The sequence below is a fragment of the Pelobates fuscus genome, chromosome 5, assembly GCF_036172605.1.
Source record: "Pelobates fuscus isolate aPelFus1 chromosome 5, aPelFus1.pri, whole genome shotgun sequence".
Classification (NCBI taxonomy): Eukaryota; Metazoa; Chordata; class Amphibia; order Anura; family Pelobatidae; genus Pelobates; species Pelobates fuscus.
The window spans coordinates 29,511,670-29,538,366 of NC_086321.1; the positions used below are offsets into that span (position 1 = coordinate 29,511,670).

Below are 26,697 nucleotides of genomic sequence, written 5' to 3' on the forward strand. Positions count from 1 at the left end.
TGAAGGACACTGACTGCTATTATATTACAGTCAAAAACTTTTTTAGTTTTTAAATGCAAGCTATTGTGACACCAGATATGAGTGGCACTGTGCACTGGCAGAGGTTGGCAGAGTACACGCTGTAGGCCTGACACCCGCTTGAAGGACACTGACTGCTATTAGATTACAGTAAAAAACGTTTTTTTTGTTTTTAAATGCAAGCTATTGTGACACCAGATATGAGTGGCACTGTGCACTGGCAGAGGTAGGCAGAGTACACGCTGTAGGCCTGACACCCGCTTGAAGGACACTGACTGCTATTAGATTATAGTCAAAAACGTTTTTTTTTTATTTTAAATGCAAGCTATTGTGACACCAGATGTGAGTGGCACTGTGCACTGGCAGAGGTTGGCAGAGTACACGCTGTAGGCCTGACACACACTTATGAAGGACACTGACTGCTATTATATTACAGTCAAAAACTTTTTTTGTTTTTAAATGCACGCTATTGTGACACCAGATATGAGTGGCACTGTGCACTGGCAGAGGTTGGTAGAGTACACGCTGTAGGCCTGACGCCCGCTTGAAGGACACTGACTGCTATTAGATTACAGTCAAAAACGTCTTTTGTTTTTAAATGCACGCTATTGTGACACCAGATATGAGTGGCACTGTGCACTGGCAGAGGTTGGCAGAGTACACGCTGTTGGCCTGACACACAGACGCTTGCAGACAACTAACTGCTATTCAATCTTTTACAGTGAAAAAAATGATTTGTTTTTAAATGGACGCTATTGTGACACCAGATATGAGTGGCACTGTGCACTGGCAGAGGTTGGCAGAGTAGACGCTGTAGGCCTGACACACCCGCTTGAAGACAACTAACTGCTATTCAATCTTTTACAGTGAAAAAAAGTTTTTGTTTTTAAATGCACGCTATTGTGACACCAGAAATGAGTGGCACTGTGCACTGGCAGAGGTTGGCAGAGTACACGCTGTAGGCCTGACACACAGTTGCTTGCAGACAACTAACTGCTATTCAATCTATTACAGTGAAAACATTTTTTTTGTTTTTAAATGCAAACTATTGTGACACCAGATATGAGTGGTGGCGCTGGGCAAGTGGGCACAGTATCTACTGTGAGCCTGACACAGAAGCTGGCAGGCAGGCAACTGCAATTAGATTACACAAGAAAAAAAGCAGACTGATGTTCTAGCCCTAAAAAGGGCTTTTTGGGGTGCTGTTCTTACAGCAGAGATCAGATGAGTCCTTCAGGACTGTAGTGAACACTGAATACACTAGACTAGCTATCAATTTCCCTATCAAATGAGCAGCAGCTACACTTTCCCTCCTCTATCTAAGAATGCAGCTTCAGAATGAATCTAAAATGGATGCTGTACAGGAGGTGGGAGGCTCTGGAAGCGAGGGTCTGCTGCTGATTGGCTGGAATGTGTCTGCTGACTGTAAGGCACAGGGTCAAAGTTTACTCAATGATGACGAATAGGGGGCGGATCGAACCGCACATATGTTCGCCCGCTGTGGCGAATGCGAACACGCTATGTTCGCCAGGAACTATTCGCCAGCGAACCGTTCGGTACATCACTAGTGTCAACCAACAGAAGTGAAGTGCTGGGTGCTACACTGATTCCCCCATCTAAGAGCTGGTGGTCACAAAATGTAAACTAATTATGGGCTGGCATCATGCAGATGATCTGATGCTAAATTAAGAAAAGCTTAAAAGGACAATATAGTCACCCAGATCACCTGAGCTCAATGAAGTGGTCTGGGTGCCAGGTCCCCCGGTTTTAACCCTTCAGATGTAAACATATCAGTTTCAGAGAAACTGCTATGTTTATATTGCAGGGTTAAACCAGCCTCTAGTGGCTGTCTTTCTGACAGCCGCTAGAGGCACTTCTGCGACGCTGGATGCGAAAATTGCATTTAGTGTGCAGAACGTCCATAGGAAAACATTGAAAAATGCTTTCCTATGGACTGTTTGAATGTGCGTGCGGCTCTTGCCGCGTATGCGCATTCCGCTCCACTCGGGAGCTGACGTCGGCGGGGGGGGAGAGGTCACCAGCGCCAAGGAGCCTGGCACTGGATAAAGGTAAGTGGGAGGGGGGTCCTGAGGGTGGGGGGGGACCTAAGGGTTATATAGTGTCAGGAAAACTAGTTTGTTTTCCTGACACTATAGTGATCCTTTAAGTATAAACCTGCTAGTCTGCTTCAGTTCCTTAATGAACACGGAAAAGCTCCATTTTATTAATTGTTACTTGATTTCTGTTTTGTCATTCAAATTATTTTTTTTTTTTTTATGTATTCATGATCTACAAAGATATTGAATTCCCAACTGGAGAGATAGAACCCATCTTAAAAAGCCTTGTAGGCACTTCCCCCTTCCTTCTCCTCCTCTGGGAACTTCTCAAGTTGTGGTTCTGCCTCCTTCAGAGATGGATGAATTATGGAGCTCTGCGAGTTTTGCTATTTCTTTCAATGAAGGTCTCTTGTCAAGTAATATTCTGTGGAGTATTTTGTGAGGAAATTATAAGTGAACAGAGATCTGAGCTACTGATGGAGAACTATTAGATGTTTTCTGCTATGCCCTGTCAGGCTTAATGCCTTTTTATTGGCTACTATCCTGGGGTTCCCGTTTCATCGTGAAATCTCTCTGTGGGTCTAGCTATTTGAACAGTCCATGTGGGGAGAACCATCCTCAGAGTTCACTCTGTAGACTGATGGCCATTAAACAGATCTGCTGGTTTGTATATTATCAAATTAAAAATATTTATATCTGCTAGAGGTCAAACTTCTGGTTTCCTGATTTTCCAGCAGAGTAAGATAGTCTTCTGTACCTCCTACACCTTTCTGTCTTAGGTAGTTTTTTTTTCTCTTCTTTGTCCTTTAGTAAATGTTATTTATTCCCTGTTCATGTGGTGTTTTTTTTCTGGATCGAGAAATAGTCAAAACAAAATTGCCTATTTCCTTGGCCTTCTGTCTCAAGTCTCTGGAGCCATGGACCACCTGTTTGACCAACTTTATAATTTTTTACATTTTTGAATGCGTTGATGCATGTCCCTAGTTATTATTTTCTGTGCCCAGCCTTCTTTTATGTGTCTTGTGTCCGTACTGCTCGGTTATAACTAATCCCACAAGTAATGGGATCTTGTGATCCTAGCTGCGTTAAAATTCAAAAAGCAAACAATCAAAGTTATAGTGACTGATACATTAATGTTCATATGTGTGGTCACATTCCACAAAGCCTTACCTCTGGTGTAAATGTTCCTTAGGGTGCTAGTGCTGGCTGCTTTGCTCCTGCCTGGATCACCACCATCTTCTTCCTGCTCTTTAAGGAGCAAGAAGAAGGTGGTGGTGATGTTAAGGCTTTCTGGGTTTGGTTCTACCTCATTTGTTGGGGCATGCAGTATCTCCTAAACAATTTACTCTCATAGACAATGAGTAAACCATAAATATAAATTTATCAGTCAGCATAAACTTTTTTTTTTCGTGTTAAATTTTATTTATTTCTTTTAAAACAGAAAATGCACCATTTCTAGTATAAGTATTTTTGAATTAATTTGTTTTTGTCCACTAATAGCAACTCTGGACATTGTGTTTTGAGCACTTTTGTTTATGTTCTAAATGCTAATAAGTCTCGGTTTGGTAATAAGTCTAAGTGCCTACTTATGGTCAAAACATTTGCTATATATTTTATTTATATTTTCTGTGACATTATTTGGTAAATAATTGTTTCTGGCAGTTTCGTGAGGCATTACCTTGTTTTCTTGACTTTACAAATATGAAAATATAAACTAGTGTGTTGGGAACAATATGGCCACCTATTCAGAAACTCATCATTAGATTCAAGCATGTAGGTTGGAATGAAATCTGTCACCGTAGGAGGGGGGGGAAAGAAGACAAGTTAGAATTTGTTTTACTAAGCAGCGTATAGGGAAATGCAACTGCGGTAATTGATCCTGGTGGATGAGTAAAACAGAATAATCTAACACTGACCCATGTAAATTTAATACAGATGTATAGCTGCTGTCTAGAAGGTGCAGTGGAGGCAGAACATACGCTCCAAGATATTTATTATACATATTCAAGCCATAACGTAATTCATCTGAGCAATAACGCTGTCAGAGCTGCAGTCAGGTTCTGTTGCATCATCACAGCGGAGGACGCAGCAGCTAATAATGATGTACAATATTTTAACCTTCAAATTATTACTCTGCTCGTATTTGATATTTGCAGCCTGGGGGGGACAGAGTTGCTGCTAGGAGAACTGTACGTAGTCTACACTATTTCATGAAACAGCTGTTTTGCTAAAGTATTGCTTAAGTTTAGTCCTTTGAGTCCAAGTGAGATCTGCAATGCATTTTCAAGGAGGGATGTACAAAACTGTGCTCGAGAACAAAACCCTCTGACACTTAATTATAAAGAGTAATAGGAGAAACATTGCATGTTTTATTTTTATGTGTGTATTTTAATTTTTTTTTATTTTATAATTTATAAAAATGTAACTCTTTAACTCTTTATTTTTATTGCAAACCAACTCAATATTTCTTTTAAGCACACTTTAAATGGAAACTTTAACTTTCCAGTATTTTTAACATTATGCTTACTTATCCCCATTATTTAACTAAAAATTTAAGGAAACATGACGGAAATATTAATATAATATATAATATAGTAATGATTCCCTTTTATTCCAGAAGTTGTATCCTTAAGGGGCTAACTATGTTTTTGTGCCGTGTGAAAAATAAAATTAAGATGTAGAAATCAGTACCTCTTTATCCTGGAACTGGGCGCATTCATCACTCAGTCCTTATAAACTCTGTCCTTTGCATCGGACAGCATAGAGAAAGCAGTATGAAGGGGTACGGAGAAGAGGAGACGTGAGACAATGTTGATATCTCTTCTCCTCCTTTGTATTGTGTGCTGTGACGGGATTATATGGAATTTGCTATTTTTGAATAAATGTATAAAAAAAAAATCTGAAAAATGGTTAAAACAAGATATTGCTAAAGTTCAAAGTATTATTATGTTATTTCCAGAGGAGTGATGGTTCATCTTTAAATTTTTAAATGGAAGGCAGTGATGAATTATGGGTAGGTGAAATGAATCTTTAGATATCTTTTGACTCCACTGTAGACTGGTTTGTTGATATAGGAACATCAAAACTGATGATTTTATCTATAGCTCTAGTACTCTTCAATCCGGGTGACTCTTGTAATCCTTTAAACCTCAGAGATAGAGTCCACATGGATTGCCCTACTTATTTAGTCTAAGCTAATATTGGCATTCTTGGTAAATATTAGCAAATAAAGTACACAAAAATTACTCTGCTCCATGGATATCAAACAATTGCAAACACAACACAAGTTTATAAAAAACAACAACATTTTGTTAAATATATGTGGCACAATTATTGACATCTCTATTAATTCATATGAGACACATATATCTTCAGTATATCCCTACTGATAAATACAAAAAATTAATACACCTGGGTGACTAGGAACAGGAAATTATTCAACCATGACTTCAGGTTTCGCAAGGGTATAATTATGAGGTGACACATGGCCATATTCCCTTAGTCATTCATCACAATGGGTATTAGATAAAGGAGATAAATATGGCTGTGATATGCGGAAAAACGTTGTTGAGCTTCATAAAATGGGAAGTGGCTATAGGAAAATAGCAAAAGCATTGATAATGCCAATTTCCACTGTCAGGGCAATAATTAAGTTGTTCCAGTCAACTGGAAATGTTTTGAAATAACCTGTAGAAGGACATGTGTCTATATTGTCTCACACACCATGAAGTGGATGGTTTGAGTGGCCCCAAAATCTCCAAGGATCAGAGCTGGAAAATAGCAGAAGTTAGTAATGTCTTGTGGTCAGAAAGTCTCCAAAACTACAAACCAATGTAACCGTCATCACCACAACTTGTGTGGAAGGGTTTAAAAAAAAAAAACTAAAACGTTTACTCTGATCCAAAAGCAAACTCAAGCATCTTCAGTTTGCCAGACACAACTGGAACTTTAAATGAAATCGGGTTCTATGGTCAGATGAAACCAAAATAGAGCTTTTTGGCAAAAAACACCAGAGGTGAGATTGGCAGACACAGAAATGTGAACATATGGAAAAGTACCTCATGCTCATGGTTTAGAATGGTGGTGGCTCTTTAATGTTTTGGGGCTGTTTTTCTGCCAGACCTGGACATTTTATTAGAATGAATGGCATTGTAGACTCTATAATACATTAACAGATATGAAATAAACACCTGACTGCCTCTGCTAGAATGCTTAAAATAGGCACTGGTGGGATTTTCCAGCATGCTAATGATCCAAAACATACATTAAAATCCAGGGCCTGCCATGGCCATCCCAGACCCCTGAGTTGAACCCCATAGAAAACCCGTGGGGTGAACTGGGGAGGAGAGTTCACCAGCATTGAACTTGACAATTTGAAGAATCTGGAGAGATTCTGTATAGGGGAATGGTCTCAGATTCCTTGCCATGTATTCTCCATCATCATCAGGAATTATAGGAGAAGACTCACAGGTGTCATATTGGCAAAGGGAGGCAGCACAAAGTAGTGACGAAAGGGGTGCCAATAATTGTGCCACACATATTTAGCAAGGTTTTTCTTTTTTTTTTTTTTTTGATAAAGCAGATTATTTTGTGTATTTTTGAGCAAAGATAAAAGGTTAAACAAAAAACTGTTTTTCACAACCTTCATTGTTCATATTTACCAAGGTGTGCCAATATCGGTGGAGGGCAATGTAGGTAGATCTGCCCTCCTAATGGGTGTGTGAGCCTGACTTGAAAGCCTGGCCAACCCGCTGCATAAAGGATCATGCAGAGAACGCTGCTAAAGCACTCTCCTCCGCATAGCCCTTGTGCTAGCATCACAACTAATGAAGTGCTTACTAGCTTTATGGCTGTAAAAGCCTTGTGGAAGATGTAGTCCACAATATCTGGAGTGCCAAAGATTACCTTTCTCTGATCTAGATTATGACAACACAGACAGTCATTGATACTTGGTGAGCTAGATTAAATTGCTGTCTTTTTCATGTCTGGTAAGGACCAATACTTAAATTATTGTAGTGCCTTGTCTATACACACTTTCTAACAGTTAGTGGAATACATTGGATAACCTGTTTATGCCAATGCACCAGACCGCCATGCCGCCATGTACTGCCCATCCCAGGCGCCAGGCCGCCATGTACTGCCTTGTCTATACACACTTTCTAACAGTTAGTTAGAAAGTTAGATAATCTGTTTATGCCAGGGCTCGACAAATCACTGCCTGGAATTTGTGAGCCTGTTCAGCCCCTAAGGTGACCGGCTGCCTGAGATTGTAGGCCGACAGTCGGTTCACGCAGGCCTGAGGCGGGCAGGCAGACAATCAGCTCATTGAGAGCTGAGGGAGGTAGGCAAACGGGTGTATAAGGGAGGCAGGCAGCTGAATGAGAGCCACAGCGGCAAAGGAGGGAGCTGTAATCACCCTGCCCTGCTCCCTCGCGCGCCTTCCAGTGATGCCAGGAGTCGGGATATGACATCATTCTGGACCCGCTGCACTAAACAGCGCTCTAGGGAGCTGAGCAGGGAGATAACAGCAGCCCCACTGAACCCCAGGCTAAGCTCATCCACTCCAGTTCTCCCAAGGGTAGGGAGACTGGGTGGATTTAAAATAAAAAAGTAAGGATTTGTGAGTGAGTGTTGCAGTGTGTATGTGTGACAATTCAGTGAAAGTTTGTATGTGTCTGATAGTGAGTGTGTGTGTCTGTGTCTGTCTGTCAGTAAGTGTGTATGTTTAGGTGACCTGCCCCCCTCCAATCACAGGTAAAGGTGTTTTTACTCACCTTTTTCCCACACCGTGCTGGTGACGCCACGGCTGGCCCCACTTCCATGGCTGAGACCCAAGAAGCACTTCTAGAGGCCATCTGAGTGACTGTCACTAGAGGAGTTACCAGACAGCAATGTAAACCCTGCATTTAGTCTGAAAAGCTAGTGTTTACATTGAAAAGCGTGCAGGGACAGTATATGGACTTCAGAACAACTATATTAGGCTGTACTGATTCTGGTAACTATAGTGTCCCTTTAAGAATTGTATTTTTGACATCGAAAAATCTGGTTGCATACTTTTTATGCTGGCTCCTAGATTTCAAGCAAATTTGTCGAACCCTGGTTTATGCCATGAGGTAAAAATTCTGAATGTACTGACCCTGTAGCAGTTTTGGGTGCTATACATTTTAGCAACGTATGCAAACATCAAAGTACACATTAATTTATGTATAATTACATTTAAAAGGATTCTATAAAATATTAATTATAATTAAATATATAGCACCCATATTTGGTTTAGTGCTGTACAATAGATAAATAAGACAAACATTCAATTCTAACTAAACATGTTTGACATACGGGAACAGTGGGTGAAGAAGGCCATGCCCAAAAGAGCATAAATACGTGTGTTTTTAAGATCAATGGTTCTTAACCCTCTGCGAGGAACACCAACTGTCCATATTTCAGGAATTTTAACATTATTTTCCTGTGCTGAGAATGACAAAAACCTTACCCCCTTAAGGACACAGTTTCAGAAGTAATAGACCAGCATGACGGAAAATGTCCATCATGTATCCTTAGAGGGTTACTGTTGGTGTGCCTTAAGGTCTAATTTGGGAACCCTGCTTTAGATTTTGTGATGTGTCAAACCACACTTATTTTGAAACTGTTTTTATAAACTTGTTTTGGTTAATAATTCATCTCGGGGCGGGGCCTGACAGCCAAGATGGCCAGACGTGCCTCATGAGAGCTCTCAAGCCAGCGAGCACAAAAACGATTCTCCTAGTTAATCTCACTATGCCAGTAGCACAAGGTGCCCAAAAACTGAAACAAGACCACACAAGGAGCAGAGTGATATCTGTCCCGCACCGACAAATGGACGGAGCACCTAAACCGGCTATGTGGCCTACACTAGAGCGGAGCCTGAGGCCTGGGGGAAGTGGCCGATCTCCCGGCATAGGTCCTGCTCACAAGTTTCACTCGGATGATGCCCTGCTACCCCCCCCTCTGGACCGGCGGGGGATATCCCGGTCCTCGCTGGGGACGACTACCCCCACACAGCGGCTCAAACAAACGACCAAGCCCACAAGCGTACAAGCCTCCAGGCGCCCACGAGAGAAGGCGGCTCAAAACACCCCCACCAAACCACCCAGGCACACCCAAGCATTCTTGGACCAGCTTCGTACCAGCCTCTGGAAATCGCTCCATACCAGGGCTCGACACTTCAAGCTGGTGATGCGAAGTGTGGTAGCGTGGATCCGCCCGGCGACCCGACGCCACCTGAGCAGAGGTCCACCTCGAGCTCCCAGAACAGCCTCCAGACGGAGTCATCCTCGGAGCTCCAGACGGCGGGAAACGGTAACAAGTATACCAGACTCTGACATCCGCCCTTACAAATGCCAAAGAGAAACCAAGCACAGACCCCCTGCTATCAACTCACCTTGGCGGAAGAAACACACATCACAGGGACAGGGATCTGACCCGAGCTGGAGAGTAAACGACCTGACGACGATGCAGCGCTGCAGAGAAATCCGGGTCTGGCAACACACGCACATTTTTAAAGGAGCACCCTCGGCACCCTGGAGCGGCGGCCTACCAGTCGTGGGCATCGGCTGATTGATACAGACTGACAGGGAGGTGCTGTGGCTCAGCGGTCAGTTAGTTAAACCGTGAAACCAGTTATCAATGAACCTCTCAAACTAAGGACCTCAAACTCTTAAGCTAGATATTTAACACAGTAAAGCCTAGATATGTTTGGCATGTACAATTCTATTTATACATAGCATTTGACAGGCTCCATAAGAAGTCTAGCATGCTCCCACTTATACCACGTGATTTGCCAGCCCCTGTGAGGGTTTGATTTACGTAAAACGGCCTGTGGCCACTTAAGTCAGGCTTAATTCTGCTTGTTTCCACCTCCCAACCTCTGAACCCAGCGGTACATTTAAGTACCTCAGCCAAATGTCATTTAAAACCGCTAACAGCTTGATAATTGCCCTCTGTGACCAACTCCTGATCTAGCAAATAAACGGTCTCATTGGCGAAGATTAAGCCCCATATGTAAAGCAGTTCGCTTAACACAAATGCCGATGTATACACCGACAAGCATTACTTATTTTGTTTTAGTTTACGCTATTTAATCGTATTTTGACAATCGGAACCGTTTCGTTAAACAAGATATACATTATACAATAATAATAAAAAATGTGCAAACTATCACGCCACTGCATAACTACTGTAACCTTGAAATACGCTGTTGTGGCGTCTGTTAATAATCTGTAACCACCTGCACAACCAAAATAAAGAATTTAAAAAAAAAAAAAAATTAATCTCCCCTTAAATGGAATGTGAACATTATATGTACACACTACAGGCTGTTACACCCTAATTATATATAACGTACAGAAAGTATTTTGTATATATAAATCTGTATTACATTTTGTTGACACATATTAAAGACCACGTTGCGGTGATACATTTTAGTTTTTTTGTGTTGTTACTCTGATTTTATGACTTTTTCTAGACTCCAAAAAAAACAAAAACAAAATTGCTCCTGCTCCCCAAATACTAACTTTGGGTTTTCACAAGAGACAATCTTATATTGCAATATTTCAATAAGACGAATGCCGACTGTAATCCAATGTAGGATGTATTCTAATGTATACAATTCTTTGAACACACAATTGGAAGAAAATTAGTAATTTAATTTGTCAATTACAAGAAGAAATTGAGTGAAATTGGAAATCAGTGACCTATTGTAGGTCATTTACTTTGTTTTCCAACACATTATTTTGATGTATTCTTTGCAATAAAGATAAACCTATTTGAGAACACAGCAAGGCAACTCATACCTTATTACAATATTATAATTTCACAGAGATGTTCAAGTTATAAATCCTTTTGCCCTGGGGTGATAGCGCCACTTCATAATTCATATTTGTGGAAATATTTCTTTGGTTGTAACTTTCGCTCTGGTTTCCAGCTAGCATCAGTACCTTCTTTTATTTGACTTTTTATATGAACCCAATTAGTCTGAAATACAAGCTGGAAAGAAAAAGAGAAATGAGTTAATAAAAAATCAGGATTAACAAACATACTGTATATCATTTCATAAATACAACACAAGTGGCTTGGAAGAAATTCATTCCATTCCTGTTGTTTTTTGACAGCATTCAAACCACTTGAGCTTCACTTTTATGTTTTATAATGTCAGTGAACCACATGACAAAATAATTTCCGAGTAATTCATTGTTACACTCGTACAACTCCATCTATATTGGATGCAGCAGTAGCAGATTATTATGTTTTTCTCCACTGAAGGAACTAATATGTTTCACAGTCCTCATGTCACAAAATATTTATTTTTTTCTAGTTGTTTATCAGATTCCAGTCAAATGGCAATACGTAGGGCAAAGCCAGATCTAATATACATTCGGTAAAAAAAACCGAACAGGTGTCCTAAGCACGTTAAGCAATATAAAAATTGCTGTCTACTGAATCCTGAAACACTCTCGTAGGTAGCTGGAAATGTCTTACTATCTAAAACCGTGAAAACATAGATTTTGGCAGTAGATTAAAGCAAATTATTCCATCTAGCTTGCTTTTTCCTCCTATCTAAAAATCGCAACCTTCCGTTTCTGTTTTATTCCCTGGTCCGTGCGATTCTGCAGCGTACAGTTTGCTGATCCATGGAGAAATCTTATTGCCAGGATTGGAAGAAATAGTTACCTTTTTGTGGTACAACTGCCAATCACTTCCAATAGGTTTTTTTTTTTTTTTTGCCTTCTTTTACATCAACAGCATAACAAGATGTGTGAAAGGTTGAACCTGGGCCTTTTTTTTCAACCTAGATTACTACGTAGCTTTGATTGTGTGTCTCCAGTGTCATATCAGTCTTTTTACCACTTACCAGGAAACCTTATGATACTTGTTTTCCCTAATAGCATGTGCTCAAACACTAAAGGGAGATTTTCACTTCTTAGGAAATTATACTTTTTATGGAACACTGTGAGTTTCTACATTAAAAGGGCCACACTAAGCATAACACTGCAGTGTTTATCAGTGGCGTGTCTAGGATTTAAATTTGGAGGGGCACATGGTGGGCCAGGGACAAAAGTAGGGGGGCAGTTATAAACCGTGTGTGTGTGTGTATATATATATATTATATATATATACAGTTGCAAGAAAAAGTATGTGAACCCTTTGGAATGATATGGATTTCTGCACAAATTGGTCATAAAATGTGATCTGATCATCATCTAAGTCACAACAATAGACGATCACAGTCTGCTTAAACTCATAACACACAAAGAATGAAATGTTGCCATGTTTTTATTGAACACACCATGTAAACATTCACAGTGCAGGTGGAAAAAGTATGTGAACCCCTAGACTAATGACATCTCCAAGCAGTGGTGTATCTTGGTTTTGTGCTGCCCTAGGCAGGACAAAACTCAGACACCCTCCCCCCCCCCCTGCGCGCGCACAACCCCCACCTAACCCTTCCCCCCGCCTCGCCTTCTAAATACACACACATTCACTGACAGATACGCATACACTAGCTAACAGACACACACAGTCAGACACACACAGTCGGACACACACACACTAACAAACACACACAGTCGGACACACACACTAAAAGACACACACAGTGAGACACACACACTAACAAACACACACAGTCGGACACACACACACTAACAAACACACACAGTCGGACACACAAACACTAACAGACACACACACTAACAAACACACACAGTCGGACACACACACACTAACAAACACACACAGTCGGACACACACACTAACAAACACACACAGTCGGACACACACACTAACAGACACACACAGTGAGACACACACACTAACAAACACACACAGTCGGACACACACACTAACAGACACACACAGTCAGACACACACACTAACAGACACACACAGTGAGACACACACACTAACAGACACACACTGTCGGACACACAGTCAGACACACACACACACTAACAGACACACACACTAACAGACACACACACTAACACACACAGTCACAGACACACACTGACACACACACACACTAACAGACACACACACACACACTAACACACACAGTCACAGACACACACACACACACACTAACAGACAGACACACACACACACTAACAGACACACACAGTCAGAGACACACACACACACTCACATTAACACATTTTTTTTATTTACTCCCCCCCCCGCCTCCTTACCTTTGGGAATGCTGGGGGTGGGGGAGTTCTCCCATTCCCTGGTGGTCCAGTGGCTGCAGGGCGGCGCTAGCGGGCAGGCTGGGCGGCCGGCGAGGGAGCTCTTCCCCTGAGCTCTCTGCTCAGCTCCCTCGCGCGCCGCCCGCAGAGTGAGGCTGGGAGGCGGAGCCGGAATATGACGTCATATTCCGGCTCCCAGTCTCACTCTGCGGCCGGCGCGCGAGGGAGCTGAGCAGAGAGCTCAGGGGAAGAGCTCCCTCGCCGGCCGCCCAGCAACCAGCCCAGCATGTCTGTTAGCCGCAAGGCTAACAAGACATTTGCCTTGGGCATTTGGGGGCGGCGTTTTTTGCCGCCCCCTGGAAAATGCCGCCCAAGGCAAATGCCTTGTTTGCCTCGCGGCTAATACGCCCCTGTCTCCAAGAGCTAATTGGAGTGAGATTTCAGCCAACTGGAGTCCAATCAATGAGATGAGATTGGAGGTGTTGGTTACCGCTGCCCTGCCCTATAAAAAACACACACCAGTTCTGGGTTTGCTTTTCACAAGAAGCATTGCCTGATGTAAATGATGCCTTGCACAAAAGAGCTCTCAGAAGACCTACGATTAAGAATTGTTATATATATATATACTCCCTTAATCCCTCTGCAAACTGCAGTCTCAGCCAGGTAGGCAATGTGTCACACTTTAAGGAGAAGTTAAAGCACCATAGCAGCCTAGGTCACCATTTAAGGATATTCCTGCCTCTGAACGACTTTTATAATTGTCACAGTTTGTTAAAAACATGTTAAAAAGGTGTATTACGTGTATATTTAAAATATGGCAGATACCATTTTCTTTTTTTTTTTTTTTACAAAAACCCTAGTGACCTTATATACTTTCATGTATTCAACTCTTGTTATCCCTGCCTGCATACATAACATATTATTTAATTCACTTGCCATTTGGGAAATGTACTAAACTGTGAAAAGATGTAATGATTTCACATTCATTAAAATGTCTGTGTTAACTTATGACACCGCATTTTCACGTTAATGAGTAGAGTATATAGAATAACAGCTGCTTATCTCTCTCCGTTATGCCCCCAATTTGTTAGAAACCTGCTTATTCCCTAAAGGCACCCACAGAGATGCAATATTGCCTAATAAGACCTTATTTTTCATGTAGAATCTAAGCACGATGGTAAACGAATTATTGTTTTCTTTTTTTGCTGTTCTTGACATGTTAACTTTATTTAGTGCTCACACATGCTAAAATTCACTAAGCTGCAATGTCTGACCAGTGCTCTGTATCAATCTTCCTCTTCATGTATAGTAGATTGTTATTGTTTAAAAAGCACTTCAAAATTTCACATCACTGTAGAACTCCTTTTAAAATGAATAATATCTGAAATGCCATTGATTGGGGACATCTATGCTTTGCACTATTAAATAAAGAGTCAGTGTAAAGAAACTTTTCCAAAAAAACAGCATGTTCTACAAATATTACTCCGTACCTCCTAAGTGTCCCTTCAGGGGGAATAGTCTGTATTTTGGTCCCAAATCCCTCTGTCTATTCTATTCTAATGTTCCTCTTTTCTAGAACCTCCTTATTCTTGGTGTGTTTGAGTGTATAGCAGAGCTCCATGGCAAGAATTAATGTCTTTATCCTCTTCCCGATATTCGGGCACTCTATGCTGTCTACAAAAGGAGGGCTTTAATGGTGATATGGGGCATAGCAAGCCCTAACGGGCCCTCCCTGCACCCATCCAATTGGGGGACTGCCTGAAAACCGAGATAGTACCCCTGCAGCCAATCCCGCTGTTCTGAGTCATGTGATCGCAAGGACACTGCGATCACGTGACTCAGATCGGCGGGATTGCCAGATTGACTGCAGGCAGACTGCCTGGGTTGTAAGGCAGATCCCTCAATATATAATGAATAAAATGATATCATTATGTATATATAATAAAATATACATTTTATGTATACATACAATGTCTAAATAATCATTTAGACATTTTATATATATATATATATATATATATATATATATTATAAAAAAAAAATTGATTTTCCTATCCCTCCTGGGTGGTATCTATTTATTCCTCGTTCTTGCGTTCTCTACCAAAGGCATGGTAGTCTGAGGGTTCTGCGCAGTATTTTAGCTGTTCCTAGAATACCATTCTTCTGGACTGCGATCTCAAATTTCACACCTGTAATCTTTTGAAGTCACTCATCCAACTTGAAAGTCACAATCCCGAATGCTCCTTTCACAACCGGGACTACTACAGCCTTCACTTTCCACATCCTTTCTATCTCTTCTTTCGGTCCTTGGTATTTTTCCATCTTCTGATGTTCTTCCTGATGTTATAGTCACTCGGTATTGGGTCACTGCTTGTCTGTCAAGAGGAACATCGCCAAGAGGAAGCTAATGTCACAACTGGAATATATATATATATATATATATATATATATATATATATATAAACCAATATCCAGATAATACTCACAGGGCTTCATCCAAATTTCTTTAAATATAACTTTTATTTGCTCAAAAAGTAAGTCAACATTTTAGTTTGCACATCGAACTTTCATCGGACATATATATAGTATTGTGCAAAATTCTTAGGCTACCATTAGATTTGTTGCTTAAGCAATGGTATAATGACCATGACAAATTATATCTCAGTCTCTTTATTAGAAAACAACCAGAAAATACAGGAAATTTGTATGATGCATGTATGCAAAGCCACTCTGAAAGGGAAATCAGAAAACAAACTGGATACTCAAAATGTGGTATTCGGGGGAGGGGCCTGACTGGCTAGCCAAGCAGACGCACGTGGCATGGGCTCCTGAGCTAAACCAGAGGAAAACTCAACTGACCGCAGCCGAGCAGCGGGTTTTTACGGCAAAACCAACGGGCTGAACAGGGGGGACCGTGCTGACCCAAAAGACACCAAACTTGGAACCGTCCGGGTCCGGATCGTCAGCCTTTAACCTAATGCGGCCTACAAGCTTATCAGGCGCCGGGGAGACGGACGCTCTCCGGTGCCGACCAACGATAATCACTGCGGACACCCGCATCCCCCACTCCCCCTTTTTGGACCGGGGGGGTTATCCTGGTCCCGGGAGGCCCTCCACTACTCTCATTGCCTCCTGAGTATCAAAGCAGAGCAGCATCCAAGATGGCAGAGCACGCAAGCAACCTCATTACTGAGGGCTACCTTGCAGCCTCTCAAGCACGATTGAATCTAATCTTTGAAAAGTTTTGGGCACAACTGGAGGCACGGCAGAAGTTCACACCAGAACACGACCGACACATGGCTGAGCCTGCGAAACCATGGACCTACCTGCACGATCCCGCCAAGCACCCAAAGCCACCAAGTGCACAGTGGAACCTGTGGCGTCCGCGAAGAAGAAGCCGCGATCACAGAGAACATGCATGCCTGTTACCCCATGGAGGTTTGCAAAACCCAGTGGAAAGCGCGTGGTGACGGGTAGCAAGGTCAAGAACCAAGCCAATGGGACTCACACAGCCCCACAGGATGGCGGACCTGCGTACAAGAGCACCACGAGGCACCCAGGCACAGTACAGCTCCACGTCTTTGCGGACGGTACACACCTGCATGACACATACCCACTGCAGAGTGACCAACGACCACCCAACAGACTGGGCATACGATGAACAGGCAAGAAGCCCCGGACTGTCTCTCGGCACAGGCACAGACTGCACTGCAGACCCGGTCTATCCTAGTGGACTCCCGACACAAATATGGTTTCTTATATGCCCCTTGCATGCCTCTACTTTAACTCAGCCTATGGGACTGATACTCGGACACATCCATGCATATCCAAGTCATAAATGAGTAGAAAAGCCAGCACCCTATAATCCTGACACCCTAACACTGAATGACCATAATCCATAGCGCAGACCATATGTTGTTTATGGTAATTTGTCCTTGAATGACCATAATTCATAGCGCAGACCATATGTTGTTTATGGTAATAAATCTAATCGTGTACCTCATCTGTCCTGATAAGCAGAACAGGAAAAAGTGCCTGAAAAGCGATATCAAAACAGATATAAAATTGTGCAGCATCATATAATGCCTAACTAATGTAATAACATGTTAGACTAACTGCTCACCGAATCTATGTTAGCATTGTAAACATGAATAGCAATGCTCTAACCTCTAGACCTAATGTTATTTCACCTTATGTTGTTCTCTCTATTATTTTGTTCTATCTGACCTTGTACCCCACCTTCCCTGATAAGCAGAACAGGAGAAACTACTTGACAAGCGACAACAGGGCCGCCATCAGGGGGTGATAACCATGACGGGGGGTGGGGGTGGGGGGGGGGGGGGCAAAATTTCTGATGGCAGCCCTGAGCGACAATAATATATATATAAAACTGTGCAGGATCCTCTAATGCCTAAATAATGTAAAACAATGTTAGAAAACTGCTTATCCTCGCTGTTGTGGCACTGTCCTTGCACAAATAAAATAAAGAATTATAAAAAATGTAAAAAAAAAATTAAAAAGTGGTATTCAAGCTTTTATAAATACATTTGATGAATCAGGAAATATTATGGACAAAAAAGCAATGGAAGGCCATGAAAACTTTCAAAAAAGTGTCTGAGTTTCTTTTATTGAAAGACCAGAAGAAGTCCAGCAAGGCCCTGGCTCAGCATCTGGTAGCTTCATCGGGAGGCCAAGTTGACCATTCTGTAGTCTGAAGAAGTTTGATCAGGAATAGTCTTTGCGGAAAGGGTAGCAGGGTGAAAAGGCAAAGATATTCAAAGATTGGAATGTATACCCTACTTCAAAGAAGGGTATGTTTAAGTGTCACGTTTGACTGCATGTTAGAAATACAGCTAAGTCAAAAGAATGGTCGACAAAGTTAAGAGACGAGATCTTTGCCCTTCACAAACAAGGAACAGGATACAAAAAGATAGTGAAGGCACTGAATGTTCCTACAGACAAAATTGGAAGCATAGTTTGCAAGTTCAAATTTGAAGGAACAGTGGTTACACTACCTGGAAGGTGCAGAAAAAAGAAGCGATCAATGGCTGCATCCAGATTTATGAGAAGGCATGTTGTGAAAAACCCTTGAGTGACTGCAAAATGCCTGCAGTAAGACTTGGTGGCAACAGGCACTGGGGTTTCAGTGAGGACCGTAAGGCGTGTACTAAACACAGAAGATTTCCGTGCTTGAACTCCAAGACACCACTCCTGACCAAAAGCACAAAAAATAGTCTGCTCCAATATGCTGAAAATTATATAAATGAGCCACAGAAGGTTTGGTATTCTGTTCTGTGAAGTAATGAAACAAAACTGGAACTTAACGGTCGAATGGATCGGTGTTATGTCTAGAGGAAGACTCAAGCATATGCTGAAAAGAACACTCTGCCCACAGTTAATCATGGTGGTTGCTCGGCGATGCTCTGGGGCCACTTTGCATCCTTTGGCAATGGAAACCTACAGCGTGTGGAAGGCAAGATGTATTCATTGAAGTATCAGGAAATCCTAAGAGAAAATGTCATGCTGCCTATGAGAAAGCTGAAGCTTGGGCATCATTAGACCTTCCAACAAGACAATGTTCTAAACCAGTGTACTCCAACCCAATCCTCGTGGACCACCAATAATCCAGGTTTTGTCAGTATCTCCATTGGAATAAAACAGGGAAATACATAAATTCTGGACTGTTGGTGGTCCATGAGGAATGGGTTGGAGAATACTGTTCTAACCCATACCTCAAATTCCACCAAGGCTTGGTTGCCGAAAAAGTCCTGGAAAATTCTACAGTTGCCATCACAGTCACCTGACTTGAACACCATAGAAAATCTCTAGGGGAATTTGAATAAGGCAGTTGCAGCATGGGAACTGGAGGCCATTGCTCATGAGCAAGGGGCTAAGATTCCTCAGGAATGTTGCCAGAAGCTGGTTTCTGGCTGTGCATCCCGTTCGCAGCAGGTCATAACAGCAAAAGGGTGCTCTACTAAGTACTAAAGATGCTTGCTATGAAGGAGTTGAATAATTTTGAGACTTTATACATTGCATTTTCAGTTGAATTTGGGGAAACCACTTGAAGCATTTGTTGTGTTGATCTAGTTTAATTGCTTTTGTTTGATTTATTAATTACAAACAGCTGAAAATCCGCAAATTTTGTCAATAAACCTGATTTTCAATTGTAATAATTTTTATTACATATATATATATATATATATATATATATGTTTATACACACAAACAAGGTCCTACACACTCACTCATTTACTAAAAAGCAATTATATTGCTCACAGAATGTAAGATTTATGTTTTTTTTATAAAAACACCGAACCTAGGCAAAAATAATGGAGTTTATTTTTCTGTATACATTGCATAAGCCTGCCACAACGCCAATGTTACCCAGTCTTGGCAGGTCCTGTCATATGTTTATGTGTGTGTATGTGTCCATACATTTGTAAAGGAAGTCTACTATCTGGTATGAGGTGTGTGGCTAAGAAAGGCGGTTTATGGTGCTGCATACGGTAAAACATTTATTTATATAATATTTACAAAAACTAGAAAGATTTGAGAATGTAGAAATACAGCATATTAATGAGCCCACAATCTAGCAAATGCATTAAAGTTGTATTGGTGCCTGGAGTGTACCTTTAGTATTCTAAAAATGTAATACATTAACTACAATTTCTTATTTATTTGGGGAAATATTGTTTTCCCCTATGCATGTGTTTAATGTTTTTAAGAGCCAGTGAAATTCCTTGCTGTCTTAATAGTTGGGTCCTTAAAGTATATACCAGTCTAACTGTCTATACAGTCTATACAGCCTGGCATTAGGTAAAACTTTTTAGGAGGATTTTGACTGTGTTAATGGACAGTGCTGGCGGTAGGTGGGCCCCCATTTTTGTTTCCGAGTGTCCGCATTTGTTTAAAAATTCTCGCGTTTTACAGTTAGCATTACCCAGACCAGGAAACAACTTAGATAGTCAGCATGCTCAAATGACTTTCAGTGGAGCTGTTTTAAACCAATGAACGCCATGCTAGGTTGGGGTTTGTGGGACATGTAGTTTAGCACTCTCCATCATAGAATGAGTACGATTGCACTTATAGAGAAGCTGCTACTAGCTTACTGACAGCTCCATTCACAGTATTGTCCATGGAGCCATTATGCCCTGAGCGCCTTCTCTCTAAGCTGTGACGGGGTTGGTCTGCACTAAGTGCCTACCATTCAAACGCATGGATGGGCAGAGGAGGAAATAATGCTTCCACTAGTGTCGGCTGTCAGTGAGATGAGCTTATTGTTATTATTATTGGTATTTATATAGCGCCATCATATTCCGTAGAGCGTTACAATATTTTAAGAGGGGGGGATTTAACAATAAATGAGACAATTACAAAATGTTACAAGAACAATAGGTAGATGAGGGCCCTGCTCAAACGACCTTACAGTCTAGAGGCTTATGTCTGCAATGTTTTTTTCTTTGCAAATTGCTGCATTTTAAAAGCGGATTTGTAAATGAAAAAAAGTGACAGGAAACCTCCATACACCATAACCTGTGCAAGCAGCAATCATTGTTTCAGTGCTTAAAGTGACCATTAATCGCTTCCTTAGTTCAGATTGGGATGTAGACAGTCCTTAATAGGAAGGAATCTGTATTCCTCCTTGTGTTACACTGTGCTTCTCTGGTAGTTCTATATGACACTGTCATTTTCAATCAGCTAAGAGCACTTGTGATCAGAGTGTCTGATAAGCTTGTCAATGCCTGCTTTAATGACGAATTTCCCAACCTATACAGTCCCTCACTCAAGCAAGTCTCCTCTCTCTCCCCCCCCCCTTCCTTTGCTTTTCAAGTGTAATCTCGATAAGTCAGAGATACAGTGTCTTACAGGCAGCTGTGTACAGCCGGCTTCAGACTACAACTAATTTGTGCAGGAAAAAATTAAATCAGGAGGTAAATTATTTCATGATTGCTCATTCCCAACAGAGCCGAGCATCATTCTGAAGAAAATATCTAATAATTGGTTTCAGCCCGTGTCAGACACATGCAATTCCCTTCACTAATGGCTGTGTGAGGTAGCACTGGGCCTCGGGGGTCAGCGAAGTCCTGGAAATAGCTTAGCGCAAGGCACAGCACTAGAGAGACGGCGCACATAGGAAATGAAGTGGCAATAAGTGCAATCCATAGGGGAAATGTGCTTCACTTGGAGTTTAATATATCGCCTCCGTATCTGGCATCGAGCCACGCAACAACTGTTTACCTTTTTGTCAGCATCTGCATCTGTTCTGTTTTGTAAACGGCACTTAACTCTCAGCCCGCAAACGCTGGAATCAATAACAACAGCTAAGGGAATTCCATTCTTTTTATCATATTCTATAACAAACGCACGCTGCAAACAATGTTTGCCTTAGATTAACAAGGAACAGACATTAACAGGGTCAAAGGGATTTGATGGGGAACATTTTTATAGCCTCACAGCCTCGCAGTAATTATAGCTACGCAATTTGAATGTATTTTGTAACCTATCCAAATTAAACTGTTAAAAATTGCTAGCATGCAGTAATGACGATGATTTTTTATAATTATCTTAAGTACTGTGTGTAGAACACTGCTGGCACCTTCGGTAATAATTTAGTTTAGTTTGCCGTATTGCAGCTGAGATGCTGAAATATTAAGATGGCGTTTTATAGTTTTGGGAAATTTGCGATTATACTAAGCTATGCATATTATCCGAAAGATGTAATTCTACGACGGGGAAAGAAGAGAAATTCATTCACCACGCGGAATATGTTAGTTATTATCTTCTGTAAAATCCAGCGTATCATTAGATGTGAGCTAGTATTTTGTCTAACCAGGCATATTCAGGATCTACGCTCTACAGATGAATGCTGTCACCAAGGACTGTTCTAATAGTTATAGCATCACTTAAAAGTTAATATCATTGAGAGCAAAGGAACACATTAATGTTAATGGGATTTGCGCACGTAACTCCCCATGCACTGCTTGGAAAATGTACCCCTTAATGTCTTGAAATTCAAAATAGACCCGTTAAATTGCTTTTCTTTTATTAAACCGCATCCTTTTCAATTGTAGCCGGACTGAAGTTACATTTTTTGTAACATTTTATTGTTCGCAACTTGGCATTTATGGTTGTTTTTATTCGATTAATTAACCTTTATTTCTTTTTCTTTTTTTCCCCCCAGTACATTTACATGCACAATGGTGTTATGAGATAGTGCCAGCTTGCGTACGAGGCGTAGAACATTAGAAAGGGCAATCGTAAAGTGAAGGAGTCTTGTACGCCACAAATTAACCAGTTGGATTTCTGCTGTCACTGCACATCTTGTCATATTCTTTTTCACTGCTAGAAAATCATTATCCACTTGAATTCTGAAACTAATGCAGTGTAGCCCACTTCTGCTCTGATAGGGTCAACCGCATTATATCGTTAACGCTTTCCTAGCTGAGAAAAAGTACATCTTAACGAAGGATCGTTTAGTCAATACAAAAAACACTTTCTTGTTTGTTACATTAAAACCAAATACTGGACAATGGTTAACATGTTTAAACGCACAAAACTATGCATTTGCTTTTAGCATTTGACTGCAGGGCTTTTAGAAAAAGCTGTATTGTTACTAGTTTTAATAGTGCTAGGTCTTTCAATTTCTATGAAGTCCCTTCCAAATGAATTATTTGTGTTATTATTGTACAGATAAATGGAGTTTCACTCGTAAGATAAAAAACAAACACATCCAATTGCAAATGCAGCCACTGATTTCATTTTTGAAAATGGTAATATGCCAATTCATTAACCCCTTAAGGATTGAGTTGTCACAGTATACGCTCTATATTCTTTAGTACCTGTTCAAAAATGGAACATACCTTTTATTGTACAACTGCAGGGCTACATGGAACTGCCAATCCTTTATAAACAGGGACATACTTTGCTGGCATGAGGTAGTCTGCTGCTTATATGTGTTTATGTGATCACAACAAATATAACATTTGGTACTTAAGGGATGACTAGTATTTGGTTCGAATACAACCGAGGATCATGGGCAATATAGTCCACAGCAGCTCCAAGGCAAAGGCTAGAAGTAATTTATAAATTGGGACTAAGTGGGTTATAATACCTATGACTTGTGTTAAAGGATCAACGACATCAAATTAATTTAATATTATATATAATCTCTAATCTGTGTTATACTATACCAGGCATAGGCAACCTTCATCAGATGTTTTGGACTACACCTCCCATGATGCTTTGCCAGTATTATGGGTGTAAGAGCATTATTGGAGATGTAGTCCAAAACATCTGGAGTGCCGAAGGTTGCCTATCCCTGTTAACTATACCATCTCAATAATTATTTTTAATTCATGTCAATGTTTTAAGAAATCCCTTGTGTTACTTTTCACTCTCCCACTTTTGGACAGCCATCTTTATGTACCGTGTGATTGTCAGTTCTCTGACCCTGTGCTCAGTATATTGCCTATGCCTTGCTTTTTAGAATACCCTGACGGAAAGTGCTGCAGGCATAAAGAGCGCAGGGTTTTTAAAAGCAGAACACGGCTACAAAATAGTGAGCATTGGGTCAGATAATTGACTCTTCCAGCTGAAGGTGCATAATGATGGTTGTCAGAAGTGGGGAGTGGGAAAGGTAGTCATTAATATCAATATATATGAATAAAAAGGAAATGGTATAACATAAAGTTAAGTTGAAGGAACACTCCAAGCACCATAACCTCTACAGTGCGCTACAGTGGTTGTGGTTCCAGGAGTGCCATGTTCCCCTCAATGTACGTAGTCAAACTGATTGGTAATGGCTTGATAACTTACCTGGACTCTGTCTGTTACCAATCACCCCCTTAATTGATATTGAGAAGCTCTCTGCATTGAGCTACTCTTGTTGCTGCTGGGCTTAGTTCATTGGCTGAGAGCAATCATCTGACGCTCTCAATCAATGAGCTTCTAGCTCTCAATGGAGGGAGTGACTGGTGCCAGGCAGACCCCACGTAAATTGTCAATCCATTAGCAAATGATTGGAATACATACACCAGGGCACCTTTCCTTGGATTGTTCTGTTAATACATTTATATATATATATATATATATATATATATATACACACATACATGTGTGTGTATATATATATATATATACTTATTTATTTTATATAGCAATTGTGATTGAAAACCCCTTCTACCTGAAGTCTGTGGATAGTTAATACAATGTTAAACACAAATCTGCACACCAGTCAAGCCATAAGACTTGCTTTTCCCACAGGAATCATACATTTGCAGTGATGTTACTACCGCAAAGGATTCTGGGTGGGCATATGCAAATTAGTTCAACAAAGAATCACATTTTTACCTCATTCCGTTTAAAAAAAACAAATTTCTTGTTGTGCACAGATAGCAAACATTCTTACGTAAGAGCTGTAAAACACATAGTATAACAGTGGCAATAGAAATAACTGCACATTGTTAAATGTATATGCATATGAGATATACATGTATATGGGAAGGGGGGTATGGATGTTAGTGATGGGGAGAGAAATGCATAAGGGGAAGAGAAATGAGGTGGCACTAGTAAAACACAGAGCTCCACATAAACTATTGGTGGTATATGTGGATGGAAAGTGCCCCTTACTGCTCTCCCTGCTCGGTAATCTCTAGCAGGGCCTGATGGGAAGAGAAGTGATGTCACATGCCCCATCCACTACAGGCTCCTCTTCTCAGAGCATTACACGCGAGGAGATCCGTTTTCCTGGCACTGGAGGGTCCCTCTCCCTCCCACCCACCAATCCCCGGTTACTGAAGGGGTGAAAACCCCTTCAGTGACTTACCTGAGGCAGCGGCGATGTCCCTCGCCGCTGTCTCCTCCTCCGCGACGCTCCTCCTTGTGATTGCGTCGGCCGGTCGGAAATGCCGCGCATGCGCATTACGTCTCCCCATAGGAAAGCATTGAAAAATCATTTCAATGCTTTCCTTTGGGGTTTTGAGCGACGCTGGAGGTCCTCACACAGCGTGAGGACGTCCAGCGACGCTCTAGCACAGACCTGTGCTATGGACCAGGAAGTGACCTCTAGTGGCTGTCTAGTAGACAGCCACTAGAGGTGGAGTTAACCCTGCAATGTAATTATTGCAGTTTATGAAAAACTGCAATAATTACAGTTGCAGGGTTAAGGGTAGTGGGAGTTGGCACCCAGACCACTCCAGTGAGCAGAAGTGGTCTGGTGCCTGGAGTGTCCCTTTAAGGTAAAGGTGATGGACTGGCCAAGCATGTCTCCAGACCTAAACCCTAATGAGCATCTGTGGGGCATCCTCAAATGGAAGGTGGGGGAGCGCAAGGTCTCTAACATCACCAGCTCCGTGATGTCATCATGGAGGAGTGGAAGAGGACTCCAGTGGCAACCTGTGACGCTCTGGTGAACTCCATGCCCATGAGGGTTAAGGCAGTGCTGGAAAATAATGGTGGCCACACAGAATATTGACACTTTGGGCCTTTTGTTGCCAACAGTTTAGACATTAATGGCTGTGTGTTGTTATTTTGAGGGGACAGCTAATTTACACTGTTATACAAACTGTACACTTACTACCTTACATTGTAGCAGAGTGTCATGTCTTCAGTGTTGTCACATGAAAAGATATAATAAAATATTTACAAAAATGTGAGGGGTGTACTCACTTTTGTGAGATAATATATATATATATAGTAATAATGTCAGTGTTACTTTAAAATATTTTTTTTTCCTTGAGGTGATCTCTTTTCTTCTAATTTTATATTAAAGTTTTAGCAAATTACGTCATAATCCTGTTCAGACGCAGCATACAGCAAAGCCAGGGCAAACATTGCAAATAGAGCGGAGAAAGAGAAACAAGAGAGTGACTTATCAAAATGTCCTGTTCTAAAATGTGGTGCAAAAATGGAAAAGGGGTGGAGTCACCAATGGAATACCCCTGCTGCCACCACCGTTTCTGTGGTGACTGCCCCACTTTTTAGAACAGAACAATTTGATAATGCTTCCAAAGTGTTTCATTTCTCCCCTAGCCAGAATGCATTTCAGATTTGAGGGAGAGTGTTCACTTCACAAACTGTATTCTCAGCTCCTATTGCTCTCCGGTGCGGCAAAAATTCATAGCAGCACATACAGACTCCGGGCACCATAACCACTACACATCATGGTGTTTGGAGTAACCCTTTCAATATTTATAAGCCTTTAAATACATAATATTATGTTTTTCTATTATTTTGTAATGTGTATGCAATGAAAATATTTGGTTTCCCTAGTAGTAAAAATAACCACTTAGCTAGATCATGGTTACTACTTAATTGTTCTACACGACTCACACTCTTTTACCGTTTATGTTAAAATATGTAGTTTTAATTTTGTGAAGGATTAAGTGCTTGGTCTAAAATAT

General features: G+C 41.2%; 1 protein-coding gene across 1 annotated transcript in view; it reads left to right on the forward strand.

Annotated features, from left to right (window-relative positions):
• Positions 1-26,697, forward strand: part of KIAA0825 (KIAA0825 ortholog) — a 391,566-nt gene that overhangs the window by 52,278 nt on the left and 312,591 nt on the right. The gene's annotated exons all lie outside the window — the stretch shown is intronic.